General features: G+C 41.5%; 1 protein-coding gene across 6 annotated transcripts in view; it reads right to left on the bottom strand.

Annotated features, from left to right (window-relative positions):
* The window catches only part of LOC112220232 (forkhead box protein P1-B), a 234,303-nt gene that overhangs the window by 198,502 nt on the left and 21,045 nt on the right, over window positions 1-14,756 (bottom strand). For all 6 annotated transcript variants that reach the window (XM_024382000.2, XM_024381993.2, XM_024382007.2 and 3 more), the window contains exon 2: window positions 1,423-1,521. The gene's annotated coding sequence lies outside the window, so the exon portion shown is untranslated. The remainder of the gene's footprint in view (window positions 1-1,422; window positions 1,522-14,756) is intronic.

Below are 14,756 nucleotides of genomic sequence, written 5' to 3'. Positions count from 1 at the left end.
GACGATCCACGGTCCGGTTCAACGGAAGCGGAGGGATCCGCGAGCGGAGCGGGGTCTACGTTCCGAACCGGAGCCGCTACCGAGGCTAGATGCCCACCCGGACCCTCCCCCATAGAGTCAGTTTTTGCGGCCGGAGTCCGCACCTTTGGGGGGGTACTGTCATGCCCTGACCTTAGAGAGCCTTTTTATTCTCTATTTGGTTAGGTCAGGGTGTGACTAGGGTGGGCAATCTATGTTTTCTATTTCTTTGTTGGCCGGGTATGGTTCCCAATTAGAGGCAGCTGTCTATCGTTGTCTCTGATTGGACATCATACTTAGGCAGCCTTTCCCACCTGTAGTTTGTGGGATCTTGTTTTGGTACTGTGCTGTTTAGCAATACTAAACTTTACGTTTCGTTTGTATTTTTATTTTTTTCTTTGTTCATAAAGAAAGATGTACGCCCTACCACGCTGCGCCTTGGTCCGATCCTTCCTTCAACGAGCATGACAAAATGGGTCTTCCAAATGGTCAATGACCCCAAGCATACTTCCAAAGTTGTGGCAAAAGGCTTAAGGACAACAAATTCAAGGTATTGGAGTGGCAATCACAAAGCCCTGACCTCAACCCTACAGAAAATGTGTGTGCAGGACTGAAAACGCGTGTGCGAGCAAGGAGGCCTACAAACCTGACTCAGTTACACCAGCTCTGTCAGGAGGAATGGGACAACATTCACCCAACTTATTTTGGAAAGCTTGTGGAAAGCTAACCAAAACATTTGAGCCAAGTTAAACAATTTAAAGGCAATGCTACCAAATACTAATTGAGTGTATGTAAACTTCTGACCCACTGGGAATGTGATGACAGAAATAAAAGCTGAAATAAATCATTCTCTCTACTATTATTCTGACATTTCACATTCTTAAAATAAAGTGGTCCTAACTGACCTAAAACAGGGACTTTTTACTGGGATTTTACTGGGAAATGTCAGGAATTGTGAAAAACTGAGTTTAAATGTATTTGGCTAAGGTGTACGTAAATATCCCACTTCAACTGTAAGTAGTAATATTTTCCGCAATGCATCAAAGTATTCAATTAAAACTTGCTAATTTGACTGAAATAGGAACATCATATTTTCAAAAAAGTTCTTGATAAATTTAGCCAACACATTATTTGCAAGACATTCTGTTTAGTTGTTTCATTATTCAAAATCATAATGCAATTTGGTCAAATAAAATAGTTTTCAATTATTAGCCTGAATAATTAACAGTTCATGAAAATACTTTGAGCATGTGTTGGTATCTAGTTTAACCTAATTATAATATGATGCTAATTAGCCTAACAAGTTAAATCTCACTATGCTGCAGTATTCTAGTTCACAGAGGCAGAGAACATTTGAAATAAAACTGACATCTGAAGTAGATAAGAGTAAGGAAGTGCATATACCGTGTTCACTTGTGTAGGAAAGACTGGCGTTCCATTCTTCCAATGAAAATTCAGCTCAGGGTCTTCAGAGGCGGGACCATCAGGAGTTCACAGATTACACTGTATATAGGTATAAGAAGGACAGAAGAGAGGGTTGTCACTAGTTACCAAAGTCATAATTTTGTCTAAACCCTGCCTATTTCTACAATGTATCTTCTTAAAATTAGATTTTAAATCTTAACCTTAACCTTTACATTAATTATCCTAACCTGCTGCATTAGTTCTCCTAAACCTGCTACGAAAAGTACATTCTGACAAAAGCTGTATCCCTTCAAGACAAAACTATGTTCACTTAACCCACATCAACAGGAGTGGCATTATCAGAGGGAAAATTAAACGTGATCAGCTACAACCACACATATTTTACATGCGTTATGACGCACTGATTCCAGTTGTCATCTCCTGGCCTAAATACATAGTCATCTCACTGTTTTCATCTTCACAAAGACAGATTAGTATGACTGATATTTAACACTATCTCACAATTGCATAATGCGGTGATGATGCTGCTGATGTAAATGTCAGCGTTAACAAAATAACAATGTGTACAACCACAGAAATCTGACTCCCCCGGAACGCTGTATGTTCTCAGTGACATATTGACCTATAAACCTGCACCATTGTGTGTGAGCTCTGTCTGAAAGTAATCTGGATTTTGCAAGGCCATTTTCTGAACACCATTCTGAAAATTCAGTCAGTTCCAAAATTACAATTGTGAACTTGGTCATCGACAGACCTAAAATCAATACCAGATAATATTGGCCTCTTTACATGCTGTACTTGTTGAAGTATTAATTCATAAGACAACAACATGTCTGTCTGTCTCTGTGTGTGTGTGCAACTAGCTCTCACAGTTTCACGTCAGAATTCAAAGTTCATTCATGTTTCTCAAACTTGAATTTCTAAAATGTTTAAGGTTAAGTTAAGGCATTAACTCCAAAATCTTAAAGTTAGGCATTAACTCAGAATGGTTAAGGTTTGGGATAGGCTTAAAACAAAAATCTCAAAAACAACTTTCTATCGCTGGATTCGACCTTGCAACTTATCCACCATCCCCGTCCACAACACCCTAGGCAAAACCTAGTGGCCGGTTTCTATGTAATCTTCAGACATCAAATCAAATCAAATTGTATTTGTCACATACACATGGTTAGCAGATGTTAATGCGATTGTAGCGAAATGCTTGTGCTTCTAGTTCCGACATTGCAGTAATAACCAACAAGTAATCTAACTAACAATTCCAAAACTACTGTCTTATACACACAAGTGTAAGGGGATAAAGAATATGTACATAAAGATATATGAATGAGTGATGGTACAGAGCGGCATAGGCAAGGTGCAGTAGATGGTATCGAGTACAGTATATACATATGAGATGAGTATGTAAACAAAGTGGCATAGTTAAAGTGGCTAGTGATACATGTATTACATAAAGATGCAGTAGATGATATAGAGTGCAGTATGTACGTATACATATGAGATGAATAATGTAGGGTATGTAAACATTATATTAGGTAGCATTGTTTAAAGTGGCTAGTGATATATTTTACATCATTTCCCATCAATTCCCATTTTTAAAGTGGCTGGAGTTGAGTCAGTGTGTTGGCAGCAGCCACTCAATGTTAGTGGTGGCTGTTTAACAGTCTGATGGCCGTGAGATAGAAGCTGACAAGCCAAATTTTTTCAGTCTCTCGGTCCCAGCTTTGATGCATCTGTACTGACCTCGCCTTCTGGATGATAGCGGGGTGAACAGGCAGTGGCTCGGGTGGTTGTTGTCCTTGAGGATGAAATCTTTATGGCCAGTTTACTGTAACATCGGGTGGTGATGAACAAGGTGTATTGCCCCCGGTGATGCGTTGTGCAGACCTCACTATCCCCTCTGGAGGCCGCATGTTTTGGTTGCAGGCCGTGTCAGTGGCACTGTATTGTCCTCCTTTAGTCTGCCTGGGAGCAAGACATCCTGGTCCGTGAGTCTGCCTGGGAGCAAGACATCCTGGCTGGTTTTAATTTTGTAATCCGTGATTGACTGTAGACCCTGCCACATACCTCTTGTGTCTGAGCCGTTGAATTGAGATTCTACTTTGTCTCTATACTGACGCTTAGCTTGTTTGATTGCCTTGCGGAGGGAATAGCTACACTGTTTGTATTCGGTCATATTTCCGGTCACCTTGCCCTGATTAAAAGCAGTGGTTTGCGCTTTCAGTTTCACGCGAATGCTGCCATCAATGTTCCACAATCGAATGCTGCCATCAATGTTTTAATCGTTGCTATGGGAACGACATCTTCAACGCACGTTCTAATGAACTCGCACACCGAATCAGCGTATTCGTCAATGTTGTTGTCTGACGCAATACGAAACATATCCCAGTCCACGTGATGGGAGCAGTCTTGGAGTGTGGAATCAGATTGGCCGACCAGCGTTGAACAGACCTCAGCGTGGGAGCTTCTTGTTTTAGTTTCTGTCTGTAGGCAGGGATCAACAAAATGGAGTCGTGGTCAGCTTTTCCGAAAGGAGGGCGGGGCAGGGCCTTATATGCGTCGCGGAAGTTAGAATAGCAGTGATCCAAGGTTTTGCCAGCCCTGGTTGCGCAATCGATATGCTGATACAATTTAGGGAGTCTTGTTTTCAGATTAGCCTTGTTAAAATCCCCAGCTACAATGAATGCAGCCTCAGGATGTATGGATTCCAGTTTGCAAAGAGTCAAATAAAGTTTGTTCAGAGCCATCGATGTGTCTGCTTGGGGGGGAATATATACGGCTGTGATTATAATCGAAGAGAATTCCCTTGGTAGATAATGCGGTCGACATTTGATTGTGAGGAATTCTAAATCAGGTGAACAGAAGGACTTGAGTTCCTGTATGCTTTTGTGACCACACCACGTCTCGTAAGCCATAAGGCATACGCCCCCGCCCCTCTTCTTACCAGAAAGATGTTTGTTTCTGTCGGCGCGATGTGTGGAGAAACCAGCTGGCTGCATCGACTCTGATAGCGTCTCTCCAGTGAGCCATGTTTCCGTGAAGCAAAGAACGTTACAGTCTCTGATGTCCCTCTGGAATGCTACCCTTGCTCGGATTTCATCAACCTTCTTGTCAAGAGACTGGACATTGGCGAGAAGTATACTGGGGAGTGGTGCACGATGAGCCCGTCTCCGGAGTCTGACCAGAAGACCGCTACGTTTCCCTCTTTTACGAAGTCGTTTTTTGGGGTCGCCGGCTGGGATCCATTCCGTTGTCCTGGGCGAAAGGCAGAACACAGGATCCGCTTCGCGAAAGTCATATTCTTGGTCGTACTGATGGTGAGTTGACGCTGCTCTTATATTCAGTAGTTCTTCTCGACTGTATGTAATGAAACCTAAGATGACCTGGGGTACTAATGTAAGAAATAACACGTAAAAAAAACAAAAAACTGCATAGTTTCCTAGGAACGCGAAGCGAGGCGGCCATCTCTGTCGGCGCCGGACATCATCAGAAATGGATGAACGTTGAATACTGACTTGTATCACGGGTGACCTGGATGTGCGTTCGAGGTCTATCTATATCTTTAGACCTATCTGTTTATGGCATGAGTGTATAATGCATATTTTTTTCCCCATCGGCAGAACAGAAGAAGGAGATCCAGAACCATTAATTGAGCTTGTCTATGAGAGACAGTGCCAAAAGACCAAATATATAACTCTGACTCTCTCTCTGTACAGCACTAGTGTGTCGAGGCCCCAAACCATACACAACAAACCCCAGGCCCGGCTCATAATTCATGAGTGTGGAATTTGGCTAACCCCATTAACACGGCGTTGTTTCCACAGCCAGATCACATTCCTCTGCCCGCCATCAGCCTCTGAACGGCCCCTGATAAGACCCTTTTGATTACCCGTCTGCATGCCTGTCATTATAGGGCGGCAGGTAGATTAGTGGTTAATAGTGTTGAGCCAGTAACCAAAAGGATGCTAGTTTGAATCCCTGAGCAGACTCAGTGAAAAATCTGTCGATGTGCATTTGAGCGAGGCACTTAACCCTAAATTGCTCTGAATAAGAGTGTCTGCTGAATTGTAAATGACTCCCCAAAATATGTTTATCCCAATAGACCGGCTTCACCCATCTGAATCTATGGCTGCAGCATGGTGGCTCCACCTTGCTCAAAAAGGAAAGACTTGGGAAAAGAGTACCACCATGCAGAATTTACAATGGTAAGAGTTGATGAGATCATTCCAAAGAGATTGGATTTATGCATGGTCTCGTATAAGGGATCTGAAGAAAGATTAAAAGTACTTCAATTTTGAAATGAGGTACCCCACTTTTATTTCACTTCGAAAATGAGCACTTAAAAAGTGATGGTTTAGTTTAAAGACGTGCTACTGCTTTCCATCCGTAAAATGAAACAAACAACCAAGCCCTGTAAGATACAGTACGATATCTTCACAGTCATTTTCACAGCGGCAACATCAAATAGACAGATACAACAGCTAAGTTATTCTTCAATTGTGGACTTCCACACAGCAGCTGCTCAACACACAACCTTCAGCTTTAGAAACATGTGGTTTTAATCTCTCTTTTTGACCCAAATTACAGTCCTTGTCAGTTTCAAAAGGAACTCGTAACCAGACACTTTAAAATATACTGAAAAAACATATAAATGCAACATGCAACAATATCAAAGATTTTACTGAGTTTACAGGTCATATGAGGAAATCAGTCAACTGAAATAAATTCGTTAGGCCATAATCTATGGATTTCACATGACCGGAAATACAAATATGCATATGTTGGTACCTGAGGAACAAGGGGCCTCACAATGGGCCTCAGGATCTCATCATGGTATTTTTATGCATTCAAATTGCTATCGATAAAATGCAATTCAGTTTGTTGTCTGTAGCTTATCCCTGCCCATACCATATCCCCACCACCACCATGGGGCACTCTGTTCACAACGTTGACATCAGCAAACCGCTCACCCACACAACGCCATACACATGGTTTGTGGTTGTGCGGCTGGTTGGATGTACTGCCAAATTTTAATAAACGACGTTGGGAGGTGGTTTATGGTAGAGAAATTAACATTCAATTCTCTGGCAATAGCTCTGGTGGACATTCCTGCAGTCAGCATGCAAATTGTACACTCACTCAAAACTTGAGACATGTGGCATTTAGAGTGGCCTTTTGTTGTCCCCAGCACAAGGTGCACCTGTGTAATAATCATGTTGTTTAATCAGCTTCTTGATATGCCACACCTGTCAGGTGGATGGATTATCTTGGCCAAATTCGTGCACAAAATTTGAGATATATCAGCTTTTGTGCATATTTATTTCAGCTCATGAAACATGGGACCAACACTTTATATGTTGCATTCATATTTTTGTTCAATGTAGTTTGTTAATTATTTGTGTGTCATGTTTCCAACCGAACTGACAACAAACTTTTAGCAAAGGTCTTTGTTCTACCCAGGTTCATGAAACATCAGACTGGATGGGGACAAGGACAACCTACTCCACCTACTCTACCTCATCAATATCTAATACACAGAGGACACCACAGTCAACGGGATGTCAAATCACACACAAATAAGAAACCCATTGGCAAAATACCGAAACATTATAGATGGGACCGAATAGCATGTCTTCAATAGCGTTTGGTTGCCTCAGAATGCTGTCTATGTCCAACACAGTCAACAGAGCCTGCAACTCTGAGAGTCATTAGGTAGCTAGCAGGGCTTCATCTGACTGTAGAGACAGAACATTGTGGCTGGATCGGATCAATGGCTTGACCCATTAAGTCACAGCACTCCCAGTACCTCATCTAATAAGAGCAGGGCTTGGGGAGCACCCCTGGCTGACCCATGCTGCTGGGGACAATTATAAGAGAGTGGTCTATCAGCACCGACACCCACTTGCCCAGGCAGCGCGAAGGCAAGAAGGAGATCCACATGATTTAAACTCCTCCCTAAGACGTGCTGACAAGGTTAGAGGGTCAACGCCGACATTAACAGGTCAGTGTGTGTGGCCCACTTGGGAACAATTACTCCCAGTCACAACTAAGTGGACACTTGATTGAACACGACGGAGGCAGGACACACTTCCCACAGATAACAATCCCCAGAGCCATTTAGGATAAAAAGCCCTTGTGATACAGCCTTTAGGGGCAAAATTCATCTCCATTTCCCTTTTAAAAGAATGTGAGCATGTGATAGAAAGCCATTCTCTGGAGGTGATGAGCCTCTGAGCATTAACATTTCTACCAATGCTAATAGCAGATTATGACACACTGGCAAACGCAGAGTTTTGGGCTTTTACATTTGGGTCAAGCCAAAAGCCAAAAGGTCTCAAGGCTTCAACCCAAATTATAGATGTTCAATTTGAAACCAATGCAATCCAAATATCTACGTTTAGATGTTTATTTTATTTAGCAGACGCTGTTATCCAGAGCGACTTATAGCTAGTGTGTTCATCTTAAGATAGCTAGGCGGGACAACCATATATCTCAGTCATAGTAAGTACATTTTTCCTCAATAAATTAGCTATCAGTAACGTCAGTGCAAGTAGGGAAAAAAGTAAAGTGCGAGTGTTAGTTCACGAAAGCCAAGGTTGTTGGGCTATTTTAAAGAACTTGGGTTATGTTGTTGAGGCATTAACAGACATGTTCATTAAATGTGTGTAGATCTGCCGTTGTTGCATTGACTTTTTTTCCCTTTTTTATCTGACCTTTGACCTACTGACAGTTTGACCCTCCTCCCACCACAATGAGTAAAACTTTTCCCCTCCTGGTACAGCTGGTGTCTTATCCACTAACACTCCCCAGATCTAGGGAGATTAATGTCACAACTCAACAACAAATAGTTTATGCATTTCATCATATTGAGTGGGTTTAACATCTTTTTATTTTTTTTACAAACAGATGTGTAGGCCAACATCTTGCAGATAAAGAACTGCTCGTGGTAACATACATCTCTGTGTAAAGCGGTCACTCTAGACTTTTCATGCACAAGCATGGCTTATCGATCTACAAACACATGTTCCCAATTTGCATAAACTGTGTGTTGGTAGAGGTATTGTTTTTTGTATATTGTTTATTTATTTCTCTCTCTCGCTGAAAATCAGTTCCACATTGTCCTCCCTCTGCAGCAGGCTAAAGCAGCTGTTGGCTGTTAGTGGCTGCAGACGACACAATTCACCACTTCTCCAGGAGGAGAAATCGAGACAGAGTGCACCACAGCTGCAGCTGATGAGAGCCGGTATAAAAGTTTGGCAGACAGAGAGAGGAGATGGAGGATGAGAGAGACAGAAAGTGGGAGAGAGAGTGTGGATGAGAGAGAAAGTGTGAGAGAGAAAGAGCGAGAGAGAAAGTGAGAGAGAGAGAGCAGGAGAAAGCCCAGGCATTGTCTTCCACACTCCTGTTCCAGAAATAGAATGGCTTTTTTCATAAGATGGTAGAAAAATCACTTTATCTGACTGAGAGCCCAGTGGACTATCCCATTACAGGCCCATCTTCATCACAGGCACTTCCCCTCTCCACGACAGAGGAGCAGGAGGCCGGGTGAGCAAGAAGTGGAGGATCCAGGAAGCCATGCTTTAGCACAGAGGAAACAATCTGAGGCGGAGGATGTCTACCTTCTATCTCTCTCTCCAGCTCCGCTCATTAACTGGGCTCCTTTCCAATTCGTTTAGGACCCCTGAGATACAACCTTCCCCCAGAATTTACCGAAATGACACAACATTAGCAGATTTGCATATGCAAAACTGTGGAAGCAACAGGATCTCCTGCTCAATTGACCTATTGGTTGTTGTGGCAGCAGAGTTATACCCGGGGACGATTTTGTAACCAAGTGGGCGTCATGTGAATACCATCTGGGTACCACTTACTTAAAGCTGGCAGAAGTCCCGTGGCAACCAGCCTGGCAATGAGAAGGAAGGGAATAAATTGCATCATTTACTTAACATCCATTTGCCGTTGTGCCCGTTAAAAACCCATGACTAAATAATGTGGTTATTTCGGCTGCCAGTTACCGCTGTCGGCCAAATTACGCTGTACATAGGACAAACAGTGCAACTGTCAAAGGGCTGATGAACGAGGTATCATTGATACATGAAATCACATTTACAGAAAGTGTATTAAAAAACCTCAATCCATTTACTCCAATGAAATGTCCAAGTGTTATGTACAACACACCACCCATAAACAGACAATAAACACATTGTAATTATAATGCCAACTCTTTAATTATGTGGGCCATTTGGGGATGGTCAAAATCACTAATTGTGATGTGAATGGATGGGGGGGGCACATAAGGAGATCAAGCCTCAAGCCCAGAGAGAACCATATTCCCTATTCTCCTAGCGTGTTAAAAAGCAGACAATATAAAGTCTTTCAAAATGCTTAGTGTAATTGACTACTGAGACGGTATTCAATAAATAAGTTGGTACATCTAACATGTCCAAGCAAGAATGAATGCTTTGAAATATTTTGATATGCAACCTAATCCAGTAATTGTCAAGAATTTTGGGTTGACAATTAGGCTATTTTTGTTATATTTTACTGTCAAAATAGGACTCCAGATTTTTGTTGTTGTTGAATAGAGATACATTTGCGTTCATCTTTATGTACACTAATTTTATACATAGGCCTAATTCAATTGGTGCTAATTCACCACTTGAGGAAGTTGAAACTCAAAACACATTAGCTAGATCGCTAACACCTACTGCTAGCCATGTAATAATCTAACAGTAAATTGTTATAAGATGTTATAAGATCATAAGGGGAGCACAAGGGGGGAGAGTGTGAGAGGCTCGCTCATTACAGAAGCCTGCCAATGTGAAACAGACACTTTTATTACAGCAATCATGACAATGCACTTTACAGTTAAACAAATTAATGGTTTTATCTGCCCAAAAAATATGACTTTTTGATTGAGGTGACCAGGTAGAATGTGTAGCTTGCACAAGTGCGACCAAATAAATGTTTTACTCACACAGCCAAGTCAAAGGGTCGCAAAATGCAACTAAATGGTTGCAGTCTGAAGCACTGCAGGTGTTCTAGACTAATAATTTCAACTCCAGAGGACCAATGGAAGCTTTAACAAGATCCATCTCCAAAAGTTTTACAATGAAATATAGAGAACATACATGCATCCAAATCTTTGCTAACTAACACTGCTAATTAGCCTGTGGAATATTACACTTGATTACTTAACAGATACCTTGCCTCACAGGCCACTAATTGTAAACACATCCATAACAGGAGAGGAATAAAAATACTTTGTGCAATCCATTTTCTGTAAAATATCTACTGTACTGGAAGTCTATCAAAATGTGAAGTGCATATAACAATGGAGCATACGTACACCCAGTGATGCATCATGTCTTCAGTGGGTGAATCATCCAGCAACAACTACAGTCATGTCAGCCTGGTGACGACCTGTCTCTTTTGTTGAAGTGATGTTGAATGGTCGGTTAGCACTCTTGAGGTTTACCGCAATAACATCACAACACGTGACTTCAGTTCCAACAGAATGATCTCACATTGTGGAAAAGGAGAGTCAGCTCCAATGCGATTGGTATGATGGGAGGGTGTGGACCTATTTGGCAGACAGATATAAGCCCTGCCAATCAGAGGTGGGTACTAATTAACTGATAATGCCCTCAAAGCCGGTGTTTGGAGGATATAATGGCACATGTGTTAGGCCCGTGATAATATATACTGCAAACACCAGCTTTGAGGGCATTATCACTTTTAAACAATGGGTTACCAACATATTCAAATAATGATTGACATATTTTTATGAATTTATTCTGTATCTATGGACACAACCCACTCAATCGTTTAAAATGTTCTATTGTCATACTGGTTGGCAACGTTCTTATCCCTTGCTTGCTAGCTAGTCAACTACGGCTAACTTACAGTCACGTCAAACAGTGCAGCCAGAACAACAACAAAGTAGCTGCATTTGCATTTTTTAAGCAATTTTCTAGTGACATTTATTTGGATACATCCATAACAACGAGCTAATGAGGTGCAATTTCACCTGGTATAGAAAATGTGCTCTCTCGTCAGGAGCCAGCCAACAACACAGCAAACACAATCACTTCAAACTGAATCTGGAAAGCCTGCAAACTAGCTGCACTTTGTTTTCATTTGACCTATTTTCTATTGATATTTATTTGTATAGTATATCCACAAAAATTATGCTGAATCATGAGTTCGACTGGCTGAGAAAAGCTGCATGCCTGTCTGTTTCATCCCGACTCCCGACACGTTCATTACTGTGCGACAGCTGGATCGAATTTATACAAATCTCCGCTGTTGAAAACTAAATGTTAGTCTAAAAGCAATGTGAGATAATGACTGGATGCTTTTTATAGTGGAGATCAAGTTTATAAATTGCTTGGCTGGGCTGATGAGACAGTGGATTGCGCAGTCAGATGGAACAGAGTAAATAGGTATTTTAACGTCATACATTTAGCTGGTGGTAACTTGTGGAATAGACACCTGCTGGAATGCAGTTTAAACCAATCGGCATTTAGGATTAGACCCAACCGTTGTATAAACAAACATAAACAACAGCAATGTATTGGCTACGGAAAGAGTGTAAACTCATTCAGTAGCTAAACAGGTTCCAACAATCAATCTCACCAAGGGATCATATATGTGGTCGGCCCTTTGCTCAACTCCACTTTGAAGAATGACTGCAAACAAAAAGGTCAAATTCCCTGATCCCCCTTTTTTAATTAACCTGTCCATGTGAGGTTCAACCCGCAACCTTATTGTGTTCCACTAGGTCTTTTATGTGAGATCGGCCACTATAGAGGGAAAAGAGGAGAGGACAGGCGAGATAGAGTGAAATATTGTGAGGGATACTAATCTACCATCCATCTCATATTCTAATGTATCCATTGTGCTCTAAAAAGAGGCTACTCGTCTATTCATTTTATGAGGCATTTACAATAAAGATGACACTGCAAGAGGTTCACATTGTGATTAAAACTCTTTGAATTAGACCTTCAATCATCACTTACAATTGTGTATAAAGTACACAGAAATGCACTTCCGATGCCTAATCCTATTGGACTCTATAATATTAAGTGAAAAGATTGATTTACTCATTTCTAACAATGGTGCTCGCCGAGAAATTGATTAGTCAACATGTTGAAAGCGTGTATATCATGCTCTCATTCACAAATCACAACATGAAAATGGTTTTAGAATAATGTCCAATAACTCACAAGCTTATTTCTCCATCCACAACAAATACATTTTCAACTTTACTGTAGGCCTGTTAGTAAACACAAAGGCAAAACTAGAAATTCTCCCAGTGAGTTTGATGCTCTGCTACTGGATAATAACTGCCCTGACCCCATTTAGTCGACTGGTCGATTGTTTGGTTAATGGGCTGTTGGTCGACCGAGATGTCTTTAGTCGAGCAGTAGCAAAAAATGATAATACTTTAATGGTGTACAAGACACCTGTTTGATTTGCGCCTATCTGGGTGGACTAATCCATTGTGGAGGCCATGGAGATTGCACAGTCCATAACTAAGACGTGCTACTGAAATTGCATATGGTTCACAGGAGGTTGGTGGAATCAGTGGAAGGGTATCAAATACAACAAACAAATGGTTTCCAGGTGTTTGATACCATTCCATTTGCTCCGTTACGGCTATTATTATGAGCCGCTCCTCCCCTCAGCAGCCTCCACTGATATGGTTACATTATGTAAGAACAATGGTGCAACACTAATAAAAAATTATGTTATTTTATAACAAATACGCTTTCTCCTGTGTTGGATAGTGGTCACAATCTGCGGTTCTGAAACATCAGTGCGCTGTTGAATTAGCGTCTTTTCCTAGACCATGAAACTTAACCAGCATACTGTGCCTTACAAAAGTATTCATCCCCATGGCGTTTTTCCTATTTTGTTGCATTACAACCTGTAATTTGAATGGATTTTTATTTGGATTTCATGCAATGGACATGAACAAAATAGTCCAAATTGATGAAGTGAAATGAAAAAAAAAAGACTTTTTCAAAAATAAAAAAAATGTATGTTTTCACCCCCTTTGCTATGAAGCCCCTAAATAAGATCTGGTGCAACCCAATTACCTATAGAAGTCACATAAATAGTTAAATAAAGTCCACCTGTGTGCAATCTAAGTGTCACATGATCTGTCACATGATCTCAGTATATATATGCCTGTTCTGAAAGGCCCCAGAGTCTGCAACACCACTAAGCAAGGGGCACCACCAAGCAAGCGGCACCATGAAGGCCAAGGAGCACTTCAAACAGGTCAGGGACAAAGTTGTGGAGAAGTACAAATAAGGGTTGAGTTATAATTAAAATCAGAAAATTTGAACATCCCACGGAGCACCATTAAAACCATTATTAAAAATGGAAAGAATATGGCACCACAACAAACCTGCCAAGAGAGGGACGCCCACCAAAACTCACAGACCAGGCAAGGAGGGCATAAATCAGAGGCAACAAAGAGACCAAAGATAACCCTGAAGGAGCTGCAAAGCTCCACTGCGGAGATTGGAGTATCTGTCCATAGGACCACTTTAAGCCGTACACTCCACAGAGCTGGGCTTTACGGAAGAGTGGCCAGAAAAAAAGCCATTGCTTAAAGTAAAAAATAAGCAAACACATTTGGTGTTTGCCAAAAGGCATGTGGTAGAGTCCCCAAACATAGAGTTTTTTGCCCATCAAGGAAAACACTATGTCTGGCGTAAACCCAACACCTCTCATCCCCCCGAGATCACTATCCCCACAGTGAAGCATGGTGGTGGCAGCATCATGCTGTGGGGATGTTTTTCATCGACAGGGACTGGGAAAATGGTCAGAAATTAATGAATGATGGATGGAGCTAAATACATGGACATTCTTGAGGGAAACCTGTTTCAGTTTTCCAGAGATTTGAGACTGGGATGGAGGTTCACTTTCCAGCAGGACAATGACCCTAAGCATACTGCTAAAGCAACACTTGTGTGGTGGGGAAACATTTAAATGTCTTGGAATGGCCTAGTCAAAGCCCAGACCTCAATCCAATTGAGAATTTGTGGTATGACTCAAAGATTGCTGTACACCAGCGGAACCCATCCAACTTGAAGGAGTTGGAGCAGTTCTGCCTTGAAGAATGGGCAAAAATCCCAGTGGCTAGATGTGCCAAGCTTATAGAGACATACCTCAATAGACATGCTGATGTAATTGTTGCAAAAGGTGGCTCTACAAAGTAATGACTTTGGGGGGGGTGAATAGTTATGCACGCTCAAGTTCTGTTTTTTGTCTTATTTCTTGTTTGTTTCACAATGAAAAAT

This window comes from Oncorhynchus tshawytscha, linkage group LG02 (assembly GCF_018296145.1).
Source record: "Oncorhynchus tshawytscha isolate Ot180627B linkage group LG02, Otsh_v2.0, whole genome shotgun sequence".
Classification (NCBI taxonomy): domain Eukaryota; kingdom Metazoa; phylum Chordata; class Actinopteri; order Salmoniformes; family Salmonidae; genus Oncorhynchus; species Oncorhynchus tshawytscha.
The sequence above is the reverse complement of the archived record's forward strand: the minus strand, read 5'-3'. Positions and strand labels throughout refer to the sequence as shown.